The sequence below is a fragment of the Ornithodoros turicata genome, chromosome 7 (genome assembly GCF_037126465.1).
Source record: "Ornithodoros turicata isolate Travis chromosome 7, ASM3712646v1, whole genome shotgun sequence".
Taxonomy (NCBI): domain Eukaryota; kingdom Metazoa; phylum Arthropoda; class Arachnida; order Ixodida; family Argasidae; genus Ornithodoros; species Ornithodoros turicata.
Genome location: NC_088207.1, coordinates 38,919,961 through 38,940,338, shown reverse-complemented (window position 1 = coordinate 38,940,338; position 20,378 = coordinate 38,919,961). Strand labels below are relative to the sequence as shown.

The 20,378-nt window shown below is 46.9% G+C and overlaps 1 protein-coding gene across 2 annotated transcripts in view; it reads right to left on the bottom strand.

Annotated features, from left to right (window-relative positions):
• Positions 1-20,378, bottom strand: part of LOC135401064 (glutamate receptor ionotropic, kainate 2-like) — a 259,479-nt gene that overhangs the window by 158,859 nt on the left and 80,242 nt on the right. The window lies entirely within an intron of this gene.

Below are 20,378 nucleotides of genomic sequence, written 5' to 3'. Positions count from 1 at the left end.
GACTGCTATAAAACAAGCGCTTTCCAGACACATAACATCTCACCCTAGCGCATGCTTACGCCATGTGCGTTTAGTTTTACTCCGTGGACCATAACATAATATCCGTCGGATAGGTCATATCCTAGATGCGCTTCAAAGGTATAGTTTGTACAGGCGCCTGATATCACATAGAGCTTTACAGCCGTGACAGTGGCGTATGCCCAAAGTGTTCATCCTGCGACGCCATTTCACGTACAACCTTGTTTGATAAGACGCTCGCACCTCACATTGCCCCACATTTGACCAACGGCCGCGAGTAGCATCGACAACAGGGGACCATCGTAAACTTCCTCGCCGCACATGATTACCGGGGACAAGGCTTTACAGCAGTCGATTTGCCTAGTTGACTACACAGGAAACGAAGTCGTGACGTCCCTTCGTAATGACCCCCCGTTTAACCGCCTCCGGGAATTAAACGGCGGCCCGACCAATGGCGTGGAAGCGTATAGTGTGAAAGTGCCACACTTTCGAACAACGCTGTTTCTCGCAAATGGCGTCTTTCCAACGGACGCCGCATCGTGTTCGGGGGAAACGGAAACTTAGAAACGAGATACCTGTGCTCGGACGAGCGCACTTAGCCGGTGAAGCTTAATGTTCCTACTATACGCGAAGGAAGGCCCGGACGTAGAACACTTCTGTGTTAGACTGATAATTAGACGTACGCTTTTTGAAATTAAATGGATCGAGTAGAGGTACTAAGGCGATTATTTCGGCTGGTTCGTTAGCGTTTAGAAACTGTCATGGTGAAGTTGCGTCGCAAAGACGAGGACTGAAGAAAAACACGGACTAGTACAACTCACAACTCAGCTTTACTGCACTCTAAAAACAGAACTTCACTGCATAACACGCGCAGAACCAATAGCCATTCATAATGATGTCGTTCTCATCCCTAATTTGGAAGTGTGTGTCTTTTTGTATCAATGGACCTTTTCACATTCTTGTTTAACCCTAGCGGCTCCCTCAGCGCGCCCCAAAACCAACCCACGTGGGTAGTATAAAGGACCAAACCAGTCTTGGAGTGGGGTCGACGAGTTGGCGCGATTAGAGTCACTGAATAAGCTTCGTTTCGGGGTATCGACACTGAGGTTCATGGGAGAGCAGGAGCGCCATCTTGTTTCCGCACCACACTGGTATCATCCCTGTTTGAGGACCAAAGACGGCTAACATAAGGCTCCCTGTGGGAGTGAGGAGCGTGTATGATCGTTGTGAGATAATCCATGTATTGTCAACCTGAGTGTCCCAAGGTAGTCAGGGTGAGCTCGAGGCCGTCAGCCTTGATGAGCTGCTTGCAAACTAAAAGGACATTTCACCCGCGCACGATAGATGGCATCACGCGCTAAAATGCTCTGAAGTGCGCTTGCGCGTGGGTAGCGTGGCGCGGAAACAAGACTGAGTATGCTCGCTCTTGGAACTCGGTGTCGCTACTCTGAAGCGTAGCTTATTTAGTGACTCTAGGCTCGAAGTTCCTACTGGTCTCCACTCCTGCCGTGCCTGCCGTCAGAGCCATTTATAGGGAGAGTTTGTCCATTCTCTGGTCTTTTGCCGCCTCGTGGGTGGAGCCTATTTTGACGTCAGAGTCGTCGTTGCGCCGCCCAAAAAGACTGAATCCAAGCAGAATCCGCTTATCAGCCATCTGATGCGCGCCATATTGATGCTGTCCGTCAGCTTTGTTGTCGCGATGAATGCAATCTACAGGAATAACCAGCTTATGACCCACAGCCGCCTCTGATAAGGGGGTGTTGTTGCCAAACTGAAAGAGTTCAAGGACGAAGGGCTTTCGAAGGACAATGTACGCACGTGTCTTCTCTCCTTGCATCGTAAACAACGATCAGCATCAATATGGCGTCGGCGACCGGCTGACAAGTGGCAACGGGACAACAATAGAGCACGGTGAGGGAGGTGGCTTAGCCGTGACGTCGCATGACGCGCTTCAAGTTAGGCTCCTCCTAATGTCCAAACTCTCCCTATAAACTGCTCTGGCCTCCCCATCTAGCGCCATCTATTGAACACGGAGATAACCTTGCCCGGAGCACATAATGTCACAGCGCATAAGCAGTTGTGAAAAAAGGTCCATTAACACACATCCAAGTCCACACAAAAATGCATACACTTCCAGTTTTCAGCGAAAGGACTACACTGTTGCCGCTTTTTCTCATTTGCACTTTTTATTTTACATCAGTTGTCGAGAAAAGGCGTACATCTCCTGTTTTTGCAATGAGTCGGGAGGCAGGACGGCGAGATCACCGGCGGTGTTATGCGCAGAAGCCGTTTTAACGGTGTAACTTTCACAGAAACACTTTGACGTGTCGCTGGAACACCCGCGAGATCCTGTTTATGATTTCTCTTCTACAAGGTGGGATCTTTATCAAACAGTTCTTGCAAACACACTTGTTTTCCGCATACGATGACTACGATTAGCTACCACTGTGTTACAGCTACACCGTAGTTATCTACAATGTAGATGTTTTTACATCGTTCTTCCGTTCGTTTAGTTTTCATTCGAATCTTGTTCTCGTTCACTCAGAGCGTACCTAGCTCATGGAATAATTCCCCGTGTGCACTTCAATAATCCAGCTCATCGTTGTGCTCATTAAACTTGATTAAACGCGACAACGCGGCTTATAGTTATTTCATGACCGTATCCATGTCCAATCTCTTTCGGACAATACGAACCCATTGCGCTCTATATCAGCTTCGTAGCCTGGGAGACAAAGCAAATACGATTTCATGGTGTCCGTACACTGACTCGAGGGCAATAAGCCTCCCTTTCCACGGCATAGGACGAGAAATGTCATCCGTCGCCAACACACTGTTAAACAAACGGTGTAGTGCCGTGTGGAGTCGGAATGAGAATGCCTGGATCAACGTGCTCAAAACGGAACGAGAGGATGTTAACACACAGAAGAGTTACGAAAAGCCAGTATGGATGAAACGCAACCTAGTACCGAACGATGTCAAATATTTAACTCGCACAAACAAATTCACTGCAGGCTTTCGTACCGTTGAAGCAATCTCCGAGGAAAACGCACCCCTGTCAACGGCACCTGGATAGAGAAGGCCTGCTTAATGCCTCCTGGAGGGGAGGGAGGGGGGGGGGTGAGGGTGCCGAAATAGCTTGCCGTTGTTGGCCGCACACGAGTGGAACTCTTCGAATGTCGTCTGCATTAGCCGATCGCCGTAGAAGATTTCAAACACAGGCTTGCTGTGGCTACCAGTGGCTTGCCATGCGGCTCATGGCGGCTCTTCTCCATAGCTGCAGTCGCTGTAAGCACGATCGTGATTGGCTGACTGGCACCGACTACGTCACGTCGTTTGGGTGACCTGCTGGGTCGACGGAGAACAAAGAGAAGTTGGGTACGGAAACGCCTCAGAAGCAGTCGTCTCTAATTTTCTTTTATTCGTCATTAGTCGCAGAATAACATAATGAAAAGGAGAAAGGGGGAAGACATAGAACAAATATTAGCGTTCTTCCACAACCTATACGTTATTCATCTCCATATGGGTATCTTAGCCACATATGAAAAAAAAAAGATACACAACTGTACATCGCAGAAGTGTTCCTACACCAGCAACGTCCCACATATGTCCCTGTTGTCCTTTATAAGGACAATGACTGCAGGTATTAGTACTGCGTATTCGTCTGCAGTGGAAGTCATGAAGACACAAATATCCGTCATCGAGGTGCAAAGCTGGACGGCTGGTAGATGCGGTGGCGAGACAGGGCTGGAAGAGGCCACCGTGACGCATCATGAAGACATCATCTATATTGGCCATTGCAAAATATTGATGATATCCTTATGATCCGCCCCGACACCTTTGTTTGGTAGGCTCCACACATTGAAGTCTTCTTTCGACCATTTCATTCGAGTGCGTCAACATGATGTCTTATGGAGCAGGACCAACCTTCGGGAAGCATCTTCTACTTCAGCTGGCTTTGTCGGTCAGATGAGACACGGGTTGGCTCAAGGGCACGATGTTTTCCATAGTGAGGGTGAGTATAAGCGACTATATATTCGAACGATAATTCAGAGTAACAAGGAAGATTACATACAAGACCGAGTTTGTGAAGTTTCCTAACAACCTCCTGTGGTATTCTTTTTTTTTTTTTTCGCCGTGATGTCATTGGTTTGATACTTGCTTGCTGATTATAACGACCCTCGATGCGAAACTGAAATTCAAGAGTGAATCGAATAATCGTATTTCGTCCTTCTGCTGAGAGAAGACTGGAGTATATAATTCTGCCAACATTGCCAAAAAGGAAAAACGAGATTACTTAAGAAGACCTGCACGTTTAACGCTAACCTTGCACTACGACAGTCCAAAGCTGCTCTTACGGCTGCATCTTCCCGCTGATTGCCAGGAGTTCTGACCATTCTCTTGGGGACCCAATTTTTGAACGCTCCTCAATCCACGGGAGAGGAACAGTGTAGCCGCTTGGGATAGCTTCTGCGGAGGCACGAACAGTATCGGGGATTACAGCAGCATAAGCTCTCGACGCACAGCAATTTCGATATGGACTTCATCTTTAGCTAAGTAATAGGTAGAGCACGAAGATTTCTCACTGACGCAACCGGGACAGAATTGTCGCAAGGGAGGAAGTGTCCGCCTCAGGGTCCCCTGGTCCTGTCACTACACAAGCAGACAGTATAGTACGCCTAGAAATCTAGGTGCGCCGAGAGGAATTAATGGTCCTAGATGAACTAGACAGAAAAACAGACGAGGAAAAGAAAAAAAGTGGCGAGGTTGGTCTACGATAGGTTAACTATATAGCAGCTCTGCGTCGTTGGTCAGCCCAGTATATTTCAGTCATCAGCTGTCGTGTATGTCTTTCTTGTCAAAGGCTCCCTGCGACAATATAGAATGATTTAGTGATTCTTCCGTTCGCTTCGAGGCCATGTGTTATTGCGGCGGCACTCGTTGTGAGCAAACGTCGTGTTTCATGTATCCCCGTCACAGCATAGTGTACAAGTACATTCTGAACACATTCTTCCGCCTCCGATTTCTACTGCTAATTTACTCCCCCTCGTTTACGTGTGTTAGAATAGCGTGTTGGTATCGAACTCAGCAATGAAATAGGTGAAATGAGGTGGCTTAGCTTAAGGAAAATTTTATTATATGTCATATTGCCGCAGATAATTTCCTCTAGCAATACACATGTCCAATATACCAAAGCATCTTCATTTTTGTGCAATATATGAAGTATGAGAACGATAAAAACAATTTACTTAGTAGCAACACATCAAATGCTAAAACCAGTTTGGCATAAGTTAAAGACAGAATTTGCTCCATGTTTTCTTTTTCCAATCAATCAATTAAGCAAGCAGTCGCAGGCTTTCCATTCACATTATCGCTGTGTAAACCCATTAACACTGTGGTGTCTACCCGTATTTATGGCCCATGATTTCATACATGAGATAACTTGTTCGATTTCCACTGATTGCATTTTGCGGCTTTCTTTCTATCTTTCGCTTTTTGTTTCTTCTGCTTACGGTGTCCCCTGAATGCACCACTAGTTTGCATTCGATTGCTTTTGGTATGTTCTGACTGGACAAATTGCGATCAATATTTGCTTTGAGAGAATGCGAATTCCGTTGGAGCCTGAAATTACTTCCTTCCTACTGCCTCGTTAGAGATCCGACTGAATTCCTCAATTCTCACAGGAAAGAATTTTTCAGACCCGGTTGAACGCTGAAGTAAAAGAAACAAAAAGCTTTCAAATACGTGCGCCAATGCAATCGAGGATATTTCGTACCACTGTAACACTAACACTCGATAAAAAAGAGAGGTTGTCTACTCACACCGTTGCAGCGGACTGATCCAACAAGCTTTTAACATGCAGTGCAGGTAACATATAAGGTGCATTATATAACAGATATATTAATAACGTAGAAGCAGGGGCAGATCCAGACTCTCGGTTTGGGGGGGGGGGGGGGGGCGGTTTCTTTGTCGGGGCGCGTATTTGGTGAAGGGGAGAGGGAAATTCAATGTACGAGGGGTGTTCAAGTCAAACCGGGACTTTCTGTCTCCTGAGTGTACAAATGGCTCGCGCTACTTCTTTTTCGTCATTTTCACACGCGGCAGGCCTCCGCGTTCACCACGTGGTGGTCCAAAGTTTGTGCAAAAGAAGACACGTGCTGGACAAGATGGCCGACAACGAGGTGAGCGCGCACATCGAACAGCGAATTGTCATTAAGTTTCTCATGAATGAAGGCGTAAAGTCATCTGAAATTCATGAAACAGAAAACTTCAGGCTCAGTGTGGCCACGATACACTTAGCCGCAGCAAAGCGTTTGAGTGGTGCAAACGCTTCCGAGACGGCCGTACATCAGTGCTGGGCGATCCCGGCCGGGGCGGCTCAGAGCCCAGTGTCAGAGTTCCTGAGAACATCCAATTTGTGGAGCGCCTGATCCTCAAGCACCGGCGGATAACATGTCTCGATATCAATAGGGCATATAGTGCGACCAATAGTGCACATTACTGCCAGGTTCTCAGGGATGTGCATAAGGCGATGAAGCAAAAGCGGCCGGGCCTCATCACCAAAGGAGTCCTCCTACAGGACAATGCACGCCCGCATACCGCGCATCTCGCGACACGCACCTTACAGGAACTTGGCTGGGAGTTGCTGTCACATCCCTCTTACACTCCGGACCTCGCCCCCAGCGATTTCCATCTCGTCGGGCCACTGAAGGCGTTCCTTGGAAGCCGCCCCTTCAGCTGCGACGACGAGGTCAAGAATGCGGCTGCTACGCACCGGCTGCTCATGGCTGCTACGCACCGGTAAGGACTTCTACGCTGCTGGCATTCAAGCCCTCGTGAAACGCTGGGACAAGTGCATTAGTGCAGCTGGAGATTACGTTGAAAAAGAAAACTAATTTCTCGCCTGTAAGTTAATTTTACTTTTACGAAAAATGAAACGTCCCGATTTGACTTGAACGCCCCTCGTATAAACTGACGTTCTTTTTTTTTGGGGGGGGGGGGGCGATAGCCAAACCGCCCCCCCTCCTCCCACTGCGTAGAAGTCTTTCTCAAGTTTCTCAAGTTTTTTCTCAACCCTGACACCTCGATTTCGTTTTTCTTTTAGTTTTTAATTTCATGTTACCGCCGCGAAGCAACCGTGGCTACGAGCGGCGTACAGATGTGGACAGATGGAGAGAGGACAGCGGGAAGGAGTAGGGGACAGGGGGGGGTAGTATTCGTCCTAGACCGACTTCAAGGGGAAATGCGGCGACATTCGTCGTCTTCGGAAAACCTATGGAAAACCTCGATTTCGTAGCAATTTTCTAAAATATAATGGGTTCTCTGAAGCCAGCATACTCATCATGTACTAACCATGAAACACGCAAACGCTGACATGTTGGGAATAAAGTAAATAGCCTACTGTATGCGTATTTTTATTCGCGATGTATTTATTTTCGCGAATTGCGCATTCACTCATTTGCGAAGTTATTCACGAGTATTTTATTTCGCGATTTCCGGGCTGTTTCCTTTCGCGAAATAAACCGTCGAGCTGTGTTCGCGAGTACAATTTTTCGCAACTTTTTTGCGTAGGCGAAATTCGCGAAGATTAATACATCGCGAATAGATATACGGCGCGTTTTGAACGGTCCACTAACGATGAAGATATCAAACCAGCGCGCGAACCATTTGTCTGTAAGGCGCAAGATATCTCGGCTCGTTCTCTTGTACAAACTTTATAAATCTAGTTCTTCTTATGTCATTTTTCATCAGGTCGACTTGACCTCCCCTATAAATTACAGAAAAGGTCCTGTCACACTGATGCCTACAAATTCTCGACCTTACAGCTGGACATTTCTGAGTTTTTTCAATATCAGATTGACGCCAATTTCAGGATGTTTGTGAAGGAATGTTTCGTTGACCATGTACGTTTCTTTTAAAGTTTGTTTTCAGCGTTACTTTCCCCCCTTATGTAATGCCCTTCCAGGGCCTTTAAGGTAAAATAAATGAAATGAAATGAAACGAAATTTGCGTGAGATCTGACGCTCTCTCGAATGTCATCAGCTACTGGCTGAAAACAAATGTACGTGAGGAGGTGCCGCGGTTTCGCTTTCGTGTCTTTTGCTCCAGCGTACTGCGTGTGTTCACTTTTTAAGTACCCATCTTTAGTTTCCAGCCCTCTTTCGGCTGCTTCTCTCTGAACGACGTTTGAGCGTCCGTTTGATGTATGCAACATGACCCTGGCGCCCGCCGTGCCATTCCATGCCAAACCAATAAGCATTGTTTCACCACTGTTTAGAAGAAGAAGATTCTTGCGCTTATGTTAAGTCTAGTGCAGCCATTCTGCATTAAAGCTGTTCGTTATCGTTCCTGAGTCCTTTCCCTACTTTTTGTTTTTTGTGCCGCAACCCGGGAAGCGTAGCCTTGCTCGGACATACGAGGGGCGTTCCAGTCAAACCGGGACTTTTCATTTTTCGCAAAAGTGAAATGAACTTACAGGCGAGAAATTTGTTTTATTTTTCAACGTAATCTCCAGCTGCACTAATGCACTTATCCCAGCGTTTCACGAGGGCTTGGATGCCAGCAGCGTAGAAATCCTTACCGACGCGTAGCAGCCATGATCGGACCGCATTCTTGACCTCCTCGTCGCAGCTGAAGTGGCGGCCCCCAAGGAACGCCTTCAGTGGCCCGAAGAGATGGAAATCGCTGGGGGCGAGGTCTGGACTGTAAGGGGGATGTGGCAGCAACTCCCAGACAAGTTCCTGTAAGGTGCGTGTCGTGAGATGCGCGGTATGCGGGCATGCATTGTCCTGTAGGAGGAGGACTCCTTTGATGATGAGTTCAGGCTTTCCGAAACTAGATGTGTTCATGAATAATAGTGTTCAACGTTCCCACAGAAAGGTCCGTCTTTCGAGCAGGTTCGAGATATGTTATCCGTCGGTCCTTGAGGATCAGGCGCTCCACAAGTTGGATGTTCTCAGGAACTCTGACACTGGGCTCTCAGCCGCACCGGCCGGGATCGTCCTGCACTGATGTACGGCCGTCTCGGAACCGTTTGCACCACTCAAACGCTTTGCTGCGGCTAAGTGTATCGTGGCCATACTGAACCTGAAGTCTTCTGTGAATTTCAGATGACTTTACGCCTTCATTGACGAGAAACTTAATGACAATTCGCTGTTCGATGTGCGCGCTCACCTCGTTGTCGGCCATCTTGTCCAGCACGTGTCTTCTGTTTTGCACTTTTTTTTGGGGGGGGGGGCAGACCCCCCAATCTGGGTAACCTAGCCTGACCTAACCTAACTAAGATGCGCTTACCCGACCTAACCCAAGGCTCATACCTTTCGCAACATCACCCATTTTTAGATTCGGTATATGGTCTTCTCTCACTTCCATGCATAATTTCACTTTTAAACACAATCACCAACTTTTAAAAGCCACCAGTCCCACTGCTATAGTACAGCCCCTTACTCATTGACAGAAGTATTCCAGGAACGGGAAAATGGTACATATATAGCGTTAGCGTAGTAATGGTTCCGGCTGTTTTCAGCCAGAACGAGAGCCACGCATGCAATGCATGTGCAATGTGCGCTGTGCAGTTTCATGCAAATGGTCCTAGCAACAGAAAGAACATTGAGACACCGTATACAGCATGAAAGAAATCTCGAGGCGATTTCACGTCGGCGATAAGGAGAAAGATCTTGCCGGCGACATGTGATTCAGGTTGATCTGTGAAAAGTGTAGTCAAGCGGCGTAGCACCGAAGCGGTAGTCAACCGTTAAGGCAAATATTCGAATGCCATCCTTCTGGTCTTCGGCGGATGCACGAGAGGCAACAGCAATGCGTCAGGAATCAGTGGAAAGGAAAAATTGGAGACGAATTCTCGAGAGCGCCGGAGGATGGAACTCGCCGCGCTGGAAGATTCTCAGTGCTCATGGGATTGACATGAAGCTACGGATAGAGCTGGTACAAAAACAGAACTTGGAGCAGGTTGCGGCAAGCCAGTGCCACAGTGAGTATGCAGGACAAGATACGGAGATATATGTTGAGGCGCAGCAACGTGGTATGTAAAGAGAGCATCTATCGCGATGATGAAAAAAGCCGGAATTGCCAGCACAGCGTAACATGATATCCGATATGTTCGTCCCCACTTTTACGGAAGAAATGTTCTACACGCATCACTCAGATGTTGCGTCGAAGGATTATTATTATTATTGCATATCCGCGTGCATCAGAATGAAATCAGTGGTGTCCTCTTAGTATCATCGCAACAAGTTTTGTACTTTACGTAGTTTTGTACTTGTACGTGACGCCCGCATCTGGCTTCCCGCCAGGGGCAACTGACATCCTTTCCACAGCTACCAATACTTGCAAGAGTTGACCCAGCGCTGGTGGCATCGGTGCCAACTACGTTTCCATTATGATTTTTTTTTTTCATCTACATCTAACTATCTATCCAGCGCTCCGTCTCCGGATGCTACGAAATATCTCCCGTCAGGATGCTGCATTAATTCATCGGTAGTCCTCCTCAGTAGCACAGTCGGTAACGTGTTGGCTTGCTGAGCTCAAGATCGCGGGTTCAAACCCGGCCGAGGACGGTAGGTAAACATTGCTTCCAGCACAGCGTGTCGGAGATTAACGGCGCACGTCAAAAGGACCCCAGGTGGCCGAAATTATCCGCAGCCCTACCCTGCGGCACGTGCAACGTGTCACCATAGTATAGGCAGACAAACCATACGTGTAAACCCACGGCACCATTATTTTTCATCGGGTGCGACTGAATGTCGCATTTACTGCTCAGTCACATTATCGCTTCCGACAAGTCGACTCCCCAAGTTGCCGTCACTGTGGTGGCTCGGATAATCTGAAACACATCATACTCCGCTGCCAGCACTAGCAACTTTTCAGCACCGCGCATACTATGTCGCTAAATCAGCTAAACTGTCGCCCTCTCACTAAATGACAAAATTACCCGGTCTATGGCTAATCCAGTCCACCAATACACACTGCCCCAAGAGCACGACTAACGTAGTGCTTCGGTCCTCACTGCGGAGGCTCACCATTACATTTTCACCAAATTACAGCGAGGAATGGGGAAGATTATTCCCGATGGCGATCAAACGGCCCAATCATCAACATCAAAATAAAGTTGTCGCTTGTTTATACTCTTCGAGTAGTTGTCCAGTGAGTTTGTTTTCTTAAGCTATCGTTAAAAGTGCGAAAATAAATCTTTTAAGCAGTTCGCTATGGGATAATTCGATTACCCCTTTCTCGATAAAGTGAACCTGCACTTCATTACGATAATGATCACACCATTGTGCTGCAGGACATGACGTACCCGTTACTTTCTGCAGGCCACCGAGCTGATGAGTTTCGAGCTGCAGTTGCTGCTCATTCGGAGTGTCTTACCTCTCGACTTAAGCCCTACAGGCCTCTGTGGCTCAGTCGGTACTACTATTGATCCAGGGTTGCTTTGACACGCGGCGTGCTGCGCGTTGAGATATTTCAGCGCCCGTTGAGGAACCCCGCAGGTGGGCAAAATAATTAATCCACAGACGATCCCTGCGGCATCGCTCGTGATCTCAGTTGTCTGGCAAATGGGAAGCCACGTATTATTACTCTTATTAATTTATTTATTTGCTGGAAATTGCAACGTGGCGTCAGGTCACATCGCATACATAACAATTTCTTCCAAACGCGTGAATTTTTTTAAAAGTATCGTTTAGATGCGATAAAGCGAACTGCGTTCGAAGTGTTCGATGAAAAATGTTCAATAACTGAGATGGTCTCGAACAACAAATGGGAGCCAGTTATAACGTGACAGAAAATAGGTCCGACATTTCTGGCCTTTAAATTTCGTCGACGCAGTGCCCATGAAAACTGGAAAGGACGTTTGTCTTCCAACCTTATAAGGAGGCGAGCGTCGCATACAAACGCGCGAAGCGTAACTTCATTCTGAAGAAAGCAGCCGCATGCGAAGTGCAAATTGAAATTGGAAATTGACGGCAGCCGCGTTGTGTATTCAGGATGCCGCGATGACAATCACTGGCGTTCGCAACTGAATGTCGTTCAGTACTTTGCCCCGCACTCGTAGCGCGCGGGAGAGGAAAGGCGCTCTCAGTGCTCGCGAGGCCTACCCAGAAAATACGTGATGTCGTTACGAAGCAGACGACACAGGAAGACAACACAGAGAGAGAGAAGTTGCTGTCAATGGTAATCAAAACGTGAATAAAAATATTTCCAGGGAATAAATGCAGTTTTGAACCCGTGAGGCTTGCGCCTTGCTTTTGAAAATATTACAGGATCTGCGTCTCCTTTTTGAGATTAGCGATTTCCAACGCTATGTCAGCAGCAAGTTCCCGCACATACCGACAACAAACAAAGAAATGATGTTGAAAATGTTGAAAGCATTGCATGCTTTCATACGGAACCCGGGACCCTCTACAATATACACAAAGACAACGTCCGTATTCGCTCGAGATTCGCTGTCATACCTTTTGGAGTCTATGCCCTATACTTCGCCTGATGCCTTACGTTAGTGACTATCTCCACCAAATGACAGCCAAGCAATACCGTGAGCTATCTAGCACTTACACCGTCGCCTCAGCTTAACCCCCTCTGAACAACAATCGCGCATGTACAGAATTCCTTAGTGCTCCTTGAGTAGCACGAATCTACCGAACTTCCCCCTTATCTCGACAAAGCCACAGGGCCGGAGAGCCGCCTCCTTTCAGCTCCCTTCCTCTCTTCCCTTACATCTACTTCCTTTTACTACAGATGGCAGTTATGTCGCTCCCTCCTTTCCCTTTTCGGGCCAAGTGCAGTGACATGCAGTTTCCTGAGGAGAACGAATGGACGAGGCTGATTAGGGAGCAGACGACGTCGCGGAGCTCAAAGTCATTTGTCTTAATTAGCTTGTCCCTCATAGAATAGGTGAGTTCCCTTGGTGCGATAAAAGGCGGCCCGTTTGTCCCGCCACGTCGCGCGTAATGCATCGGACGATCATTGGGATTTTTCGATGATGCCCAAAATAATTATCAGACCGGCACCTGTTCTCTATAAACATCTGAAAAATGTACCAAAATCGAATTCCACGAGGAGATTTCGAATAAGTTGCAGCGCATAATTATGAAGTCGCTTACGAAAGGAGCATGTTCCCGTGTCGCGCCAGTGAGTTCCAGAAATGGAAGCATAATGCTCCGCTGCAGCGCACTTACACAACGGAGGAAACTGCGGTATATTACGCAACGTTAATATACTGACTTACAAGACAGCATTGACGCTCGCTATTGTTCAATACAATTTACGCGTAGACGGTACTTTGATTGTTTTTTGGTCTTTTGCTTCATGGTCCTCTCCTCGTGTTATGCGTCTTCTTGGCCGTGTCTTTCTTTACAAGGCATAGCTAGCACTCGTGTAGCAACGAATGGTGCCTCGCCCCCCCCCCCCCCAACTTTTCTTTTTTCACTCCTTCACCATCGTTCTTTACCAACATCGTTCACTTTGTCTTCAAGGGTATACTTGAAACAACAACAAAAACAACCAAACCACGGCTATATGATGGGAATGTACTTAGGAAGCCCGCATGCAAGACCCAGCTTCCCGAGCGCACAGGACGCGAGAAAATTACACTAGTTTTGAGCGTTTTTATACCGAAATTTATTGTCACATACACTTTTACTCTATTGTTCCTTCAACTGCAACAAGTTTAATTTTCGAAAGTGTAGTAAGAGCGTTCTTAAATATCCGTTATTTTTCAATTTGAAGGTTTTCCAGACGCTCAAAGAATTAGCGATCAATGAGCTTATTTTCAGACATTGTGCGTGAATTCCCACTTACTGCCTATTTACATAGTCAATGCATGTGTAGGCTTCCAATAACGCGGTAACAAGAATTGAGGATATTGAAACTGTTACTGGCATTCAAAACCGATATACCATTCAATGTTCACCCCCTAACTGGTATATTTTCAGACTTTTAAACTAGCTTCCTTAGAACACCACATGAACGAAAAAGCTGTCGGTCATTGTGAAGATGCGTTACCCATAACAAAATGCAGACACCACAGCCCACCATTCAAAGCGCACATCACCATTTTACAGATGCATGCGTAACAACATTCCCATTGCATCTCCGCCAGTAGCATCACATTAACAAGTTGCATCATTTCACATACTTTCAGTCACTTTATACGCATTCTCACAGACCAGAACGTTTCCCGTGACAGCTTCTATCCTTATAGGATGAGGCGTCCAACCCCGAGACCGCGACTTCCCCGGTATATTCTGTTAAACACATATTCGCAGTTCCCGCAGCCAACATTCGTTCCTGTCAGCTCTCTCTCTGTCAGACGAAAACGAATGGGAGAGGTGCAGTCCAGTCACCGGCTACACGAAGGCTATATTACATTGCACGGACCTGAGGGCTGGCTTGCAGGGGCTTAGTTGTTCGCCGGGCTTAACGCTGTTTTGTCCCTTGCAGGGCCGTGTCATTAATTCTTCGGGAACACGGCTGAGGGCTCCGTCATATATAACCAAAGGCGGTAGCGTCGTTAGTCAGAGCAAATGGCCGGCCGTGTCATTCCTGATTACAAGAGGAGGCCTGGCTCTGTTGGCCCAACTGTGCAGTAGTGAGTCAAGGACAGGAGGAAGCGAGAAAGATGATTCGCCGAGACGACTGGTGACGTTCGTGGCGGGCGACGTACATATTGTTTGGTAATAATAAAGCGCACATGGTTAACAACGGAGTGAAGCGCCCCTGAACATAGAATGAGCTACAAAAATTTGTATGAGTGTATCGCAATATAAATATTTGATTATCTGAATATAAAATACATTCTTCTTTAGCAAACAAGAATCCTCCCGATTCACCTAGTGGACGGAGCATTCGCATGACCTTTAATGTTCCTCATCCCGGCCATGTCTTGTACCTCCCGTTCTTCAGGCAGGACTCTCAGATGCGCGCATAGCGCCACTGAAATCCTTTCGTCCCCTCCATCCCGCTGGCCGTGGCGTTATCCTCCCACAAGGGCGTTGGGAGTGGCCAGCGGAATTCCCCATGGGGACTCCGTAAACAAGCAGCTTCGCAACTTTTAAAATGACAGATCTGCGATATTCACCTACGATGGATGCGTGTCGTGGACCCACGGAAAAGCACAAGGCACAAAGCAAATCGTTCTGAATTAATGCAGCGTTGCAAGGATTCGGGACCGTGCGACCGTTAGGATCAGCATGCATGTGCCCCAGGAAACGATGCTACCATTTTTTTTTTTTTTACATACAAGATACATTGTTGCCTTTCGCCCCCAAGGAAGCGTACCGACGAACTCGCGACAGTAAATATTCCATAGCATGAACAGTACGTACAAGCATCTCTCCTTGAAAGCGCATGTTCACGTTTTAGGCGTAGTTCCAAACTGCAATAGCTATACAATACATGCAGAAGTTTCGCAATACAATTTTAGATGGTAATAGTGTTGTGATGGCGTACTACTCACCGTGATACATAGTTTCCAAAATATCTTCGAACATCCTTTACTGACACCGTCGAACATTTATATAGGGAGGTTGAACATAGGGAGGTTGAACAAGATTAACAGGATGAAAGCAAGCTGGTGAGTAGGCAACATATCCTCGAGCTTGAGAAGAACGGATAGACACGAAAAAAAGAAAACACACGTGGGAGGCTCAAAAACCAGCTAACAGGTTTCCCGTAAAGCAAAGGAAGGTTCCCCGTAAAGCGTGCTCTGCCGCATGATGAGACATAAAGAGGAGAAGCCGGACGTACAGATTTGCGTTCCCAAAAGCTAAGCGGTAACTCTGTTGCTGGCTGTAACAAAGTTGGGGTGTTGAGTATTCTGACAACTGTCCTGCTTTAGTTCGGACGTAGGATGTTCTAATCTTTTGGTACCTAGTGCCCCATGTAGGTGAAAACATGATAATCTGTTAAAGGAGCATGGAAAGACTCGAGAACAAATACGTCGGGATTAGAATTAGAAGCCCTGTGACACACATTCGCACGAAAACTGCGAATGTAGCGCGTAATCCTGGAGCGCAAGAGAGCTTTCCATGTCGCGGGTCAGAAAACCTGCTCCCCTCGGCTGCCAGACTTTAACGTCATGGGTCTCGCCAATGCTGAGCCCCTCTTTTTTCTTTTGTTCCTTTTGCAGCGCCGCCCGTTCCGCGTCTCGACTGGTCTCGCTAGCAGATGATTCTCGGCGGCCAATGAAAAACGCTCTGCCACCTGACGTCACGAGACGCGAGGGACCGCTGGGCGAGGACGTCGCCGCTGCGCTCTTTTTTGCCAAAGCAATTTTCTCTTTAAATTCGCACTTCTCAAATGAAATATTATGTGTGACGGTTCCTGAAGGTAGTGCGCTCATATGAAGCATGCTCCTTTAACTTATCAAGTCATTTTCTATTGAGTAATTAAGATTTCTTGTTCCCATGTAGACAGTAGCATAAAAGAAAGAATACGCGGTCATTTGCACCAAAATAGGACATCGTTTTAGAACCATAGGTATTTTGGCTTCCTCACTGAAAAATAGAGTGTAGCGAAACAAAGCCAACAACAACTTTATTTTGCGATGAGATGATAAATGGGGAGTTTCATCGCCAGGGGCGATACTGGGGAATGAAATAATGAGCCCCTTCACAATAAGGATCGAAGTCCTATGGTGTCCAAAAACGTCAAAAGCGCTTTGAGGGCAGAGCGTTGGTGGGCCGGATTTGGCCAGGGACCAAGCAATTTTGAGAGGAAGGGCGGGGCGAGAGTCCAGCCAATTGAGAGACCTAGAGAGAGAGCGCGGTTCGGGAACCAAAGTTTCTACATCCCACGTAAAAGTAAATTAATAAACAAAGCAATGAAATTAAAATCGGCTGAGATTTCACCAAATATTTTTAAATTTGGTAGTGATCTTCCGATTCCGATCTTCGGGCTCCCGCACTCGTATCGGCGCCCCATTCTAGCTTCTTTCTCTCTCCATACCAGTTACGGACTGACCTACACGGCTCTGGACGTTGATGTACCCTATAAAATTATCGCTTTAATATTAACGAATTATGAATTAAATAATATCTAGATAACGACCAGAGAAACAACTGCGAGTGAGCACAGCACTGATATGTACCTTTGTTAATCATAGCATTGTACTGAAAACAAACTTTTTTTTTTACAATGTCCACTCACTAGAGTAGCTCTAAGATTTTCTCTGACAATACCACAGAGAACTCAAACGACTCTGTTCCACTTGAAGGATAAACTCGTGAGACAAGTACGCGTTCTTTATCGGTGCCGCGAATTCCCCATTCTGCCTTACCGAAGCACTTTTCCCTCCACACAGATTTAAAGACCCGTAGTGCCGCATCACGCCGTATACAAAGCCCCCTCTATTACGTGAGCTGTTTCAACACGTCACGTGCGACAAAGAGGGCGCTAGAAACGGTGTCGCGTTCCGGAACAAACAAGGGATCCCTCGTAAATAAACCACGCGGACGTCGAGGCTTCCAAACTTTCAACGAAGTCATTCAGCCGAACCCAATGTGAACGGAGGATTCCAGGACCCAATGGAAGGAAACAATCCATCCATTCTCATCCAGCAAATGCACTTAACTTGCTAACTCCCTCAAGGCGCGCGCTCGCAGTGCACGCACAAAAACAAAAGATCCGTGGCAAGGATCCTGGGAGGATTGTCAGAGATTTTCTTCGGAGAAGAAAGCAGAAACACAATGGCCACAGCGCCCTGTCATCACTTGGGTAGGTGGTTCATCTTCTCCAGGGAGCTCTAGTCTACGGGCTTTCTCTAGAGTCATTCAGGTGTGGACGGTGCTTATAACTTGGAGCCAATTTCTTCGGAACGGATACTACTCTGGCAGTAAGACTGGCTTGATGGCGGGTCGATCTTAACTGTGTCGAATTTGAATCTGTAGAGACTGGTTTGCTCTTGGGAAAACGGGGCTAGTGAATATGAAAGGACAAGAGCATGACTCCGTTTCTAAGGTATAGGCGATGGAGGCATTTCCCGATTGCAGTTCTGCCGAACAAACGGATAGTAGCATTGTCCTTATCAGCGCTGCTCTGCGTGTCGAAATAAAATGGTTGGAATTTCGACCATAACGAAACGCTGTGTGATTTGATGGTATGATGAATTTTATGGATGAAGGCAACAGTTTTTGAGTCAGTCAACGAAGGGACAGGATGACACGAAACTCAAAGGATGCTTGTATTGAGTCTCGTATTGAGTCTCGCATTAAGTCGCGTGTCCTCTTGTCGCTTCGATCTCCACAGAAATGTAGATAACAGAAAGCAACGGAGAACTTTGTCAAGACTCCCATAAATTGAAGAACTATGCTCTCGCACATTTTCTGCAGATAAACTAGCTGACGTATGACAAGCGTGTAAGAACTGCGCAGGTAGAATCCGCCCATCCCGATAGGGGTTCTAAGGGGCTTTATATTTCCAATAGTATGGCGTCATTGTCCTCTTGATGCTAGCTAGCTTGTCCGAGTGCGCGAGTAATGCTGCTTTTGGTTCCCGATGACCCGCAGAAAACGCAAGCGAAGACCGAATAAAACTGCACGCGTTTATTTCCCATTGCGGCAAGTCCGTCTCCTCACTCCTCCTCTCTCTCTCACATCGTGATGAAGGTATCAAGTCAGGGAAGTCGAACCGTCCTATTGCGTCATTCAATCAAGATGTTTACCGAACACGAAGAGACTCGTCTAGTGCGCTGCGTACACTCGTACGGAATATGTGGGTGGTGCGGAAAACTCTTGCGCCGAGCGGAAAGAACAGCCTCCGCTTTCCGCTTTTCCTCGATCGCATAGTGCACAATTCCACGATTTGGAGTAATCACGTTGATGATAGGCAAAGGAAAGTTCTCCCTCAGTTCCCCACGAGCAGAGCTGTGCCTAACTCGTTACAAGTAACTCGTTACTTGGTAACGGTTACTTTTTTTGGTAACGAAGTAACGATTCAGTTACTTTTTAAAAAATGGTAATAGTAACGGAATCAGTTACAAAAATTGGTAACTCGTTACTGACGTTACTCGTTCCTTTTCTTCAGCGCTGGGGAGCACATTTCGGCACTCCGTGTGGTGCAATGCGTGTACTTGCGTGACCCACGACCACGTGTGACTCAAAGTAGTATTGCAGTCCCTCCCTGGATGTGTTGTTGACGTGCTGAATCGTCTTAAACGATGGCCCTTGTCTTTTCTCTTGCTTCCGTAATCTGCGACCATCCCTCCTTCCCAAGAATGGGCACCAATTGTGCTATGGCTACAAAAAATGCGTTTCGACTTCTAGCCTTTTCTTGTCTTTGCTAAGTTTCTGAGCGCCCTAAATTATGACGCAGCCCCTCGTCTGTTTTTGGGAACCGTTGGTGATCGGTGGCACGAAAACCGGTGTCTTTTCTTGTGTTTTCATAACCTCCGGTCACCCCCACTTCGGCAGCAGATGTCTTCACACGAAAGAGAACGAAGATCACTGATGTAAATTTCGAGTATCAGCTTCTTGTGAAGTGCAATTTCTCATTAATAATGAGTTGAAGGCAAGTGACGGCATGTTTGTTGGCTCCTTTAACTATGCGGCGGTAGCGTAAAAGTAACTCGTTACCTGTGAGTAACGAGAACTAATTACTTTTGTATGTTGGTAACGAGTAACGTATTTAGTTATTTTTTTCTGAAGTAACGGGTAACGGTATCTAGTTCCTATTTTTTGGTAACGGGCACACGTCTGCCCACGAGTGAGAGCCTGAAGTTTTCGGGAAATATTTTTTTCTAAATTCGGGAGGAAAAAAATCGGGTAAGTAAACGTGTGCTCTAAATTCATGTGAATTCGGGTGGGAAAAACTTGCAGTATGCTAGATTCAGGGAGAAATCGGGCTCAGCTACTCAAACTAACTGCACTGCACTGGTTTGGTACAAATGGCGATGTAACTTCATTTCCTGTGAAACAAGTTAGCGTGCGTTCCTACAGACGCCTCAGTGAGGGCAGTTTGCCGGGTTTCACCCTAAAGCAGCAATCTTCAATTCGGGGTGCAAATTCGGGAAGAATCGGGATAAACCCTAGAACTTAAGGCTCTAAGTATAACACGTACTTAACACGTACGTAACACTTACGTAACACAAAACGACGCGCGCGCCCCTTCATGAAAAGGCGCGAGAAGCAACAGTTGCCATGGTGACTGCCTGCTCCTCCGCAGGAAAATTGCCCGGTTGATGTGGTGCCCTTTCTATGACGCTTTTGAAAGTGCAGTTTTTGTAAATTTTATATTAGAGAGTTTTAGTGCATCGTACGCTATCGCCTTTGCGTACGTAAGGAATAGCGTAGTGTTTCTGCGCAATGCGCGAAGCTCTCTTTATGTTTTACGCGTGCGCAGAACCACCAATG